This window comes from Nicotiana tabacum, chromosome 1 (assembly GCF_000715075.1).
Source record: "Nicotiana tabacum cultivar K326 chromosome 1, ASM71507v2, whole genome shotgun sequence".
In the NCBI taxonomy this organism is placed as follows: Eukaryota; Viridiplantae; Streptophyta; class Magnoliopsida; order Solanales; family Solanaceae; genus Nicotiana; species Nicotiana tabacum.
This window is the reverse complement of record NC_134080.1, coordinates 66,443,088-66,453,944: the sequence shown is the minus strand read 5'-3', so window position 1 is coordinate 66,453,944 and position 10,857 is coordinate 66,443,088.

Here is a 10,857-nt window from a genome sequence, read left to right as displayed (position 1 = left end):
AGAGTACAGTATGCAGTTTGATTCTTTGGCAAGGTATGCTCCCCATATGGTGGCCGAGATGAGTGATAGGGTGCATATGTTCGTGAATGGGTTGGGACCACATCTAATAAATGAGTGTACGACAGCCTCCTTGGTGGAGGGCATGGATATTTCCCGTATTCAAGCTTATGCCCAGACCCTAGAGGATCGTAAGCGCCAGCAGAGGGCAGTTAGGGAGCAGGATAGAGGCCAGCATAAGAGGGCGAGATTTGCAGGGTATTCTGATGACTTCAGAGGCCGCATCAGGCCACAGTTTTCGAGGAGTTCGGCGCCACCTGTAGCTAGTGCTCCTCCACAGTTTCAGAGGCCTCGATATGATCGATCCTATTCTGGTCCAGGTTAGAGTTCGCGGGCATCTTGCTCGCAACATCACAGGGATACTAGTCAGATGAGACCCCCAACACCACATTGTGATCAGTACGGCAAGGCCCACTTTGGACTGTGTCGTCGAGGTTCTGATGCATGCTATTCATGCGGGCAGCCTGGCCATATGATGCGGGATTGTCCTAATAGAGGAGGTGATGGTATGGCTCAGCCGACTGGATCTGTGTCTAGTTCTTCCTCATCAGTTCGACCTCCAGCACGGGGATTTCAGCAGTCGACAGGTCATGGTAGGGGTAGAGGTGCAGTGCCAAGTTCGAGTGGTGCTCAAAATCGAACCTATGCTCTAGTAGGTCGACAGGATCTCGAGTCGTCTCCAGATGTTGTTACAAGTATTATATCTGTATTTTCTTATGATGTATATGCGCTGATTGATCCGGGATCTACATTATCATATGTTACACCCTTTGTGGCTAATAAGTTTGGCATTGAACCTGAATTGATAAGTAAACCCCTCGCGGTATCTACTCCGATAGGAGATTCTGTGATTGCTAGAAGGGTATTTAGAGGTTGCACTGTGATGATTTGTAGTCGTCAAACCTCGGCAAATTTATTTGAGTTAGAAATGGTTAATTTTGATGTGATAATGGGAATGGACTGGTTGGCCTCATGCTATGCAAATGTTGACTGTCGTACGAAGATGGTTAGGTTCCAATTTCCGGGTGAACCCGTCATTGAATGGAAAGGGAACATTGCTACACCGAAAGGTAGGTTTATTTCCTATCTTAAGGCAAGGAAAATGATCTCAAAAGGTTACATTTATCATCTCGTTCGCGTTAGGGATGCAGAGGCGAAACCGCCTACTTTACAATCAATCCCTGTGGTTAACGAATTCCCAGATGTTTTCCCAGATGAACTCCCGGGCCTTCCTCCTGAAAGGGAGATTGAGTTTAGCATTGATGTGTTGCCTGACACTCAACCGATCTCTATTCCTCCATACAGAATGGCCCCGGCAGAGTTGCGAGAGTTGAAGGTGCAGTTGAAGGACTTGCTGGATAAGGGCTTTATTAGGCCTAGCACTTCACCTTGGGGTGCACCAGTCCTATTCGTGCGGAAGAAAGACGGGTCGTTACGGATGTGTATCGACTATCGACAATTAAATAAGTCTACTATAAAGAACAAGTATCCACTTCCAAGAATTGATGACCTGTTTGACCAACTCCAGGGTGCCAAGTATTTCTCTAAGATTGATTTACGTTCAGGGTATCATCAGGTGAGGGTTAGGGAGAAGGATATTCCAAAGACGGCCTTCCGGACAAGGTATGGGCACTTTGAGTTCTTGGTGATGTCGTTCGGGCTAACAAATGCCCCAGCAGCTTTTATGGATCTCATGAATACTATATTCAGGACCTATCTTGATGTGTTCGTGATTGTATTCATTGATGACATTCTAGTGTATTCTCGTTCGGAGGTGGAACATGCGGGCCACTTGCGGATAGTATTACAGACGCTTCAGGATCGTAAGTTATATGCTAAGCTCTCCAAATGTGAATTCTGGCTGAACTCAGTAGCATTCCTTGGCCATGTGATATCTGATGAGGGTATTAGTGTCGACACTCAGAAGATCGATGCAGTAAAGAATTGGCCGAGACCTACAACACCATCAGAAGTCCGCAGCTTCCTAGGGCTAGCAGGATATTATAGGCGGTTTGTAGAAGGATTTTCCTCTATATCATCACCATTGACTAAGTTAACACAAAAAGCTACCAAATTCCAGTGGTCTGACACTTGTGAACGTAGTTTTCAGGAGTTGAAGAATCGATTGACATCTGCACCAGTGCTCACTCTTCCTGAAGGAACAGAAGGTTATGTGGTATATTGTGATGCCTCAGGTATAGGTTTGGGGTGCGTATTGATGCAGCATGGGAATGTGATTGCTTATGCATCAAGACAATTGAAGAAGCATGAAAAGAATTATCCAACCCATGATTTGGAATTGGCTGCAGTAATATATGCTTTGAAGATATGGCAGCACTACTTATACGGCGTCCATGTTGACATCTACACAGATCACAAGAGTTTACAATACATCTTCAAGCAGAAAGAGTTGAATTTGAGGCAGCGTAGGTGGCTTGAATTATTGAAAGACTACGACGTCGAGATATTGTATCATCCCGGTAAAGCCAATGTTGTGGCAGACGCTCTCAGCCGTAAATCAATGGGAAGCTTAGTACATATTGAGGCAGGTAGATGGGGGTTGATTAAAGAGCTTCATTAGCTAGCCAATATGAGAATCAGATTGTTAGACTCTGATGACGGAGGTGTTACTGTACAGAATACATCAGAATCATCTTTGGTAGCCGAGGTAAAAGCACGACAATATGAAGATCCTATCTTAGTACGATTAAGAGAAAGCATTCAACAGTGTAAAAGTATGGCTTTTAGGATCGGAAAAGATGGGGCACTGAGATACCAGAGCCGATTGTGTGTACCTAATGTGGCAGGGTTGCGAGAGAAGATTATGAATGAGATTCATCAATCCCGATATTCCATCCATCCCGGCTCGACAAAGATGTATCATGATGTCAAGGAGAAGTATTGGTGGGATAATATGAAGAAGTCTATTGCTGAATTTGTAGCCCAGTGTCCCAATTGTCAACAAGTAAAGATAGAACATCAGAAACCCGGTGGATTGCTTCAAAATATAGAGATTCCGACCTGGAAGTGGGAGGTGATTAATATGGACTTCATTATTGGATTACCTCGCTCTTATCATAAGTTTGACTCTATCTGGGTGATAATTGATCGACTTACAAAATGTGCCCATTTTCTGCCAGTGAAGACAACTTACGCGGCTGAAGATTATGCAAAGTTGTATATCAAGGAGATTGTTAGGCTTCATGGTGTGCCCATATCTATTATATCAGACCGAGCAGCTCAATTTACGGCTAACTTTTGGAGGTCTTTCCAGAAGGGTTTAGGCACACAAGTAAATCTCAGCACTGCATTTCATCCGCAGACTGACGGACAGGCTGAACGTACCATTCAGACACTGGAAGATATACTACGAGCATGTGTTCTAGATTTTAAGGGGAATTGGGATGATCATCTTCCACTCATAGAATTCGCCTATAACAATAGCTACCATTCCAGTATTAAAATGGCCCCATACGAGGCACTATACGGGAGGAGATGTAGATCACCAGTTGGATGGTTCGAAGTCGGTGAAACAGAATTATATGGGCCAGATTTGATTCACCAAGCTATTGAGAAGGTGAAAGTGATACAGGAGCGATTGAGGACGACACAAAGCAGGCAAAAATCTTATTCTGATGTCTGACGTCGTGATCTAGAGTTTGAGGTTGGTGATTGGGTTTTCCTGAGGATCTCACCAATGAAGGGTATTATGCATTTTGGGAAGAAAGGTAAGCTGAGTCCAAGGTATATCGGGTCGTATAAAATTCTTCGACGGATTGGACAGGTTGCTTATGAGTTAGAATTGCCATCCGAATTGGAATTTGTCCACCCGGTATTCCATGTATCTATGTTGAGAAAATGTATTGGAGACCCTTCTCGAGTCGTCCCTATCAAAGATGTACAAGTTACAGAGGACCTATCATATGAAGAAGTGCCAGTGGCGATATTAGATCGGCAAGTTCGCAAGCTGAGAACAAAAGATGTAGCTTCCGTCAAAGTATTGTGGAGGAACAAAAATATGGAAGAAATGACATGGGAAGCAGAAAAGGAGATGAAGTCAAAATACCCTTACTTATTCCAGAATGAAGATAACAAGGATGCTGGTGGAAGACAGGATACATTGGAAGAAGAAACGGCTCTATGAGGTAAGCAATAATTTGAGAATACTCCTCCTTAATACAAAATGATGATATGTAGATAATGTAAATATGCATAATGCTTTGTGTAGACTTGTGAAACCATATGTTGGGCTTAATTACTTGCAAGTTTTGCTAGTGACCATTTTATAGGGGAAAATTGATCGGAAATTTCCATTGGAATCCACGATGATTTAAACTCCCCATAAACCCTTACATTCGAGGACGAATGTTCCTAAGGGGGGAGGGTGTTACAACCCATATCCACATGTGTTAGTTCATGCCATATATTAGTTAACATAAATCCAAGAAGGAATTATCTTTGAGATTATAAGAAGTCAATCATATTGGTCTTAAGTGATACAAGAGTGTATAAGGGTGATTAACCAGTATTAGAAGTTAAACGAATCAAGGATGTTGTAACTCGTATTTTCAGGTAATCTAGCGGTGCTTAATACACTCAAGAGGTCATTTATTAAGGTATTTTAATCATATAATATCCGTATCATAAGTCTTGAAGTCAAACGAGTTATGAAACAAAAGTCGACAAAAGTTGTCGCAACTTAGGTTCATAATTTTACTTAAACATTAGGTCAAATGTTTCTAATCGTTTCTCATAGTTTACAAGGAATTACGTGGTGATCGACACACAAAATTAAAGATCTATGAGTCTAGTTTCCAACTCATTAAACCGTTCATCGATACTGATCTCGGAGTAGAGAGATATTCGCATTTTCGCGAGACTGCGCCAAGCACCTCTCTATGGGGCCCACTAAGTCGGTTTAAGATATTTGGACCTATATAGGATGACTACAACCCGTTTTAAGTAATTTATTTTCACTATTTTCAGACCTTAGAACCCTAGGAACATCCTCTCAAGGTTCTCTCAAGATTCAAGACCCAAAAAGGGCAAACAACACAAATCAAGTGTCGGGAATTCCGTGGCGCTAGTAAGTCTCTTGTTCTTCTTGTTGTTGCTCATTTTTGTGTCGTTCCAGCCCATGTGGGAGGTTGTTTTAAAGGGTTTATGTTCTGTAAATACTCCCTCATGTTCTTAATATCAATCCTAGGTGATTTCAAGCCTTCTAAAGTGATTCTAGTGCCGAAAAACAATAATTGATCGCTAGTTTCATTTTTTTTGTTGTTTGGCAGCATTGGAGGGATATTTCATGGAAATTTAAGGTCAAATTGGAGTTGTTCTTTCTGTATAAAGGTAAGGAACCTCTTACTCTATATGTATTTAAGATTATCCAAGTTGCGGCTAAGCCATTGAAGCTAGAACTTGTGAGATATATATCGAAAGGTTTGGTAGTAATGTTATTGTTTTGTGGACTGTTTTGCGTTGTTGTTGGGCTGCGTATTTTACTACTATCTTGTGGAGTTTTGGAGGAGGAAGGGTGTGGGGAAACACCATATATATGTAGGGTTATGGGCTGATAGTTATTCGTAACATTTCCAGATTGTTTGACACGACTATGGTGGTCGTCGTATGTATGGAGTGATTAGGCTGTGTGTGGACTATATTGGGAGGCTCAATATGTTTATTATTGATGTTGTTTGGGCTGTTTGGTGACTATTTTGAATGGTGTGAGGTCATATATATAGGGGAGGTGCTGTCCGTTTCATCGTAAAATAGGTTGTGGTCGATACATAATAGTTATGACGCTTAAATGATAACGATAGTATCGTTTCTCTTATTGTAGACTAAGGAGTTTTGACAATTGCATAGCTTGAGATTGGGGAAGTATATACAAGGTATGTGAGGCTATCCCTTTCCTTCTTTTACACGACTCCGATTGTACATAATGTAATGAACGAGCTTCCAAGATACTCTACTCTTAGAAGCTAGTAGTACTTACATTGTTTTCCCTCTTATGGAACGATTGATGTTAATGTTGCTTCTCTTATTCTTATGTTATCAATGTTATTGGTACTTCCTGATTCTTATAAGGTTCATAGTGAAGAGTTAGTCCTAATAACGTGTACAGAGGATACCGACCTTACGTCACTCCGAAAGGTTTAGAATGTGATTCCATGAGTCGAGCATGCATTATATATATGTATCTATTTTACTCTACCGAGCCACGCTATAGTTGGCCGGGTACGGCACCTATTGTGCAACCACTGATCAGTTGGGTTTTACCGAGCTCCACGTGGCCGGGTATGATTCTACCGAGCCTATTATGGCCGGGTACGATATGATGATGATGATGCCCACAGAGGCGAATGCTTTAAAGGTTTATGTATTTATACATATGTATCATGCATTTCATGTAAGTAGCCCTCAGAGGTACTAAGATGTTACAGGTGGTATATTCTTTATCCTTGCTTACATTACTGATCGTATTTATGGTTCCTTGCCTTACATACTCAGTACTTTATTCGTACTGACGTCCTTTTATTTGTGGACGCTGCATGTCGTGATGCAGGTCCTGATAGACAGACAGGTGCAGCTCCCCCACCACAGTAGACTGTCCAGTTCAGCGGTGATTGGCGAGATCCCTTCTCCGGACTTGCCTTGGTCTTGGTATGCAATTTTTGTTATAGACATTATGGGTATGTCGGGGCCCTGTTCCGGCTATGTTGCAACACTTATGTTCTTTTAGAGGCTCATAGACAAGTGTCACCTCATGTATAGTTTGGTATGCCTTGTCGGCTAGTTTTTGTTGTATAGTCTTTCATAGTAGCGTGGTAGCTCATACCTTATATGTAGTTTCTTGATTGTCTGGTCATCCCCTGCTATGTATGTTCATGCCGTCATATTTTATTGCTGGTTGTCCATGATCTAGGTCTACCATTTATATTGATCTCTTTAGCCTTAAAAGATAATAATGAAGGTTAGATGAAATGTACGTTGGTGCTCGGCAAGTGTGGTCGGGTGCTAGTCATGACCCTTCAGTTTGGGTCGTGACAAAGATCCCCCAATATGCAGTAAATCAAGGGGTTAGGGATTATGTAAGTATTGGTCCATAAATGAACCAGGTCAGAAAAGCCAAGGAAAACTTTAACTTAAATCGAGTCTTAGGGAAATCAGCAAACAAGGAAAGAAATCAATCAAGCCTATACAGAAGGAAGTCTGAAACTAATCAAAATTTGAAAGCCCTTTAGAAAGGAAGTTCAACACATATAAAGAGTACACAAGTATCAGACATGCGAGGCTGAATTTAGGACAAAGTGAAAGTGACATGCAATTGTAAAAATAAGTAGATAGTAGACTACAAGATCATGGTAGTCACATAGGCTAGCAATGTAGAAGATAGATAGTATCAAATAGCATACAAAAGGTCCACTGTAAAAGACCTTAGAAGAGTTTAGAAAAAGTCAGAATCATATGAAAGACAAAGATTTCAAAACTCAGTTCAGAGATTCGAAATAGGTCTACAGGGGTTAGGGTACTTGAAATAAAACTAGTTTCAAGCAAATCACATAGCCAATGGTTTCCAAACTTGGAAGAAACCCCAAATTCTTGGGTTTCCTACCATCAATCGAGTGCAGAGATGAGAGGACAAATAATCAAGTTGAAATAGGTTCAGAGGTTTTAGAAAGGAACTGAGCCCTTTAACATATTCCTTCAGTAATAGAAACTCATGAGAAACATAGTAGAAGAGTAACATGCAAAACACAGTAGAAGAGCTCAAAGAAAACATAGTAGAAGAAACTAATAACAAACATAGTAGAAGAAAACTAATCAGAACACCGTAAAGAAACTATAAAACATGGTAGAGGAAACTGATAAGAACATGGTAGTAGAAGCTTAACGAGAACACAGTAGAAGAAACATAGTAGAAGAAACACACAAGAGAAAAAGAAACTCACATAGATATCTAAAAACCCTAGATCGGAAAATATGGTTTTGAAAGCATTCTTTTGAAAAAAATATCAGAAAATCGTTTAAAAGCTTAGGGAAAGCATAGATCTGGAATATATCTAAAGAGATCAGAAAAACCTCAAAAGCTAGGGTTTTCAGAGGAACCCAAACGGTGAGAAGGCTTGGATCTAAGTGGGAGAAGTCGAGACCAGGCTCGAAACAGACATGGCTTGCCGGAGCAGGTCGGAGATGGCCGTAAAGCTTGAATCAACAGAGGTCTGGACCCATCTCTTCATGGTCAAGTCATGAAACTTCAATAACCAACCGTGAGGAGCCATATGAGGCTGGTGGGTGGTGAAAACCACCATGGATTCAGGTCAGAAGGTGGCCGGAGAAGATGAAGGGAACTCATTAGAGAGGAGGGGAAGGGGGAAGGTTCTAGAGAGAACCAAAGATAGAGAGATAGAGATGAGTGAGGAAATGAGAGGGGTATTGGGGGGTCGTTTGGAATTAGAATGGTAAGAACAGATGAGGGCCATTGATCTTTTAGATCAATGGCCAGGATTTAATATGATTTTGGGTTGGATAGGGGTAATTGGGCTTGGGTTCGGTAATCTGATTAGCTCTGGGCTGGGTATTGGATTTAATTAGGGGCTCAAATCTGGCCAAAATTGAAATACAAATGGGCTATCATTTAAATAGCCATTTTACCTTATTTATTTTATAAAAAAAATAGTAAAATGATTTCCAGAAATAAATTAGAAGCACTAAAATAATTAATAATACATAATTATCAAATTAAAAATACTGAAGTTAATTTTATAAATATAAATACAATTAAATCTTAAAAGAGGCCAATATTGCAATTATATGCAATTTAGATTTAAAATTGACAAATAAATTTGTAAAAATATGCAAAAAATTATGTTAGCTATATTTTAGTATAAATATAAGAATCCAATAAATGAATCACCAAAATGATAATTTTGGGAATAATTATTGAGTTTTTCTTGCTAAAATAGGGCAATAAATTGATTAAAAATCCTTAAAACAATTAAGAGAAAAATATTAAAACCTTGGGACATACTTACGTATGCATATACATGTATTTTGAAAGTATTTTGCATATAAAAATATACAGGGAAAAATTGGGTATTAACAGCTGCCCCTCTTTACCCGGGAAGGATGAAAGAGTTGTCGGGTAAAGATATGATGGCCAATTTTGATCAAACGAAATGGTTCGAGGAGACTTAGGCCGTACTTTGGCTTCTGAGCTACCTACATATCCCTAGTTCTACAGGAATCAGGCCATATGTAGTTCGGGATCCGTCAGCGGAGTATGCTGATGGAGACCTTTTCAAGAACGGGCGTAATATTCAGGTCGGATAAGTGGTTAAGGTCTAATAGGGCTGCAGGAACTGGAGCGGGATCGCTCCTGTTGAGATGGCCTTTGCTCGCCGGTTTGCCTGCAAATAAGCAATACAAGCATATATTGTGCGTAAATTTAAACATGATGCAAGTTCCCGTTGGACCATGAATGTTGTCTTTGGACGGTTAGGATGAGTCCTTAGACCATGACATCCTGGGCCATGAAGCGTATGATAAAGAATTTGCAGGCCATAAAATGATGCTCTCGATCTGTGAGAATGATGCCTCCGAACTATAATGCCTTTGAATAATGATATGCAAAAGATTAAAGGAGTCCTCAGGCCATGGCATAGTGTTCTCGGGCTATGAAAATGGTGCCTCTGAACAATGACGCCTTTGGACAATTTGGCGATCTTTTAGCCTATGCAATATAGTAGGTGGCGATCTTTCAGCCATACAAATATAGTAGGTGGCGATCTTTTAGCCATGCAAATGTAGATGAAGTGGCGATCTTTCAGCCATGCAAAGGCAGTAAGTGGCAATCTTTAAGCCATACAGGTGTGAAGGTGGTGATCTTTCAGCCATGCAAGTGGAGGTAGAGCTTAACCTCAGAAGGTAGAATGGTAGCCTTATGCAATGAAAAAAATGCAGATGGAGATAGAGCTTAGTCTCGGAAGGCAGAATAATAGCCTTATGTAATGCAGAAAATGCAGATGGAGACAGTGCTTAGTCTTGGAAGGCAGAATAGTAGCCTTATGCAATGCAAAAAATGCAGGTGGAGACAATGCTTAGCCTCGAAAGGCAGAATAGTAGCCTTATGCAATGCAAAAAATGCAGATGGAGACAGTGCTTAGTCTCGGAAGGCAGAACGGTAGCTTATACAATGCAGAAAATGCAGATGGAGACAATGCTCAGTCTGGGAAGGCGGAATAATATCCTTATGCAAGAAATGAAAGACATAGAGTTTTCTTAGCTGATAGCTGATTGCGATATTGTGGCTGCTGGGGACATTGTGCCTACTGGGGACACTGTTGTGTGCGGATAACAACTCTGAATAAGTGCAACAGTTCTGAGAGTTGTAATTCTGAATAGTGTGAGTCTTATGAGTGTATGACATATTTGATGATTTTGCAACTCAAGTACCTACAACCAAAGAAAAATCATGAGTTTTGGAGAGGGGGGAGGTTAGTTCGTATCCCCGCTGGCTCTGCTTGACCCGCTTGACTTTGATCTGGTGAGACTGTATGTATCATTGGGGTAGCATTGCTAAACAAGATAATTTTAGTAATAAACATGCATGATTTTGTAAAAATACGATATGAGTATATAATTAAGAAACAACTTTAGATGAATCGACAATTGTGACGTGGTTCAGGACATTGCAACCTCTATTGCTACGGAAATTTGAGGGTCCTCCTCAAAATTTTGCCGCAGTTAATGGGTTAATGTTTCTGACTATTGTTTGCGATGATTGGCTGAAATCAACTT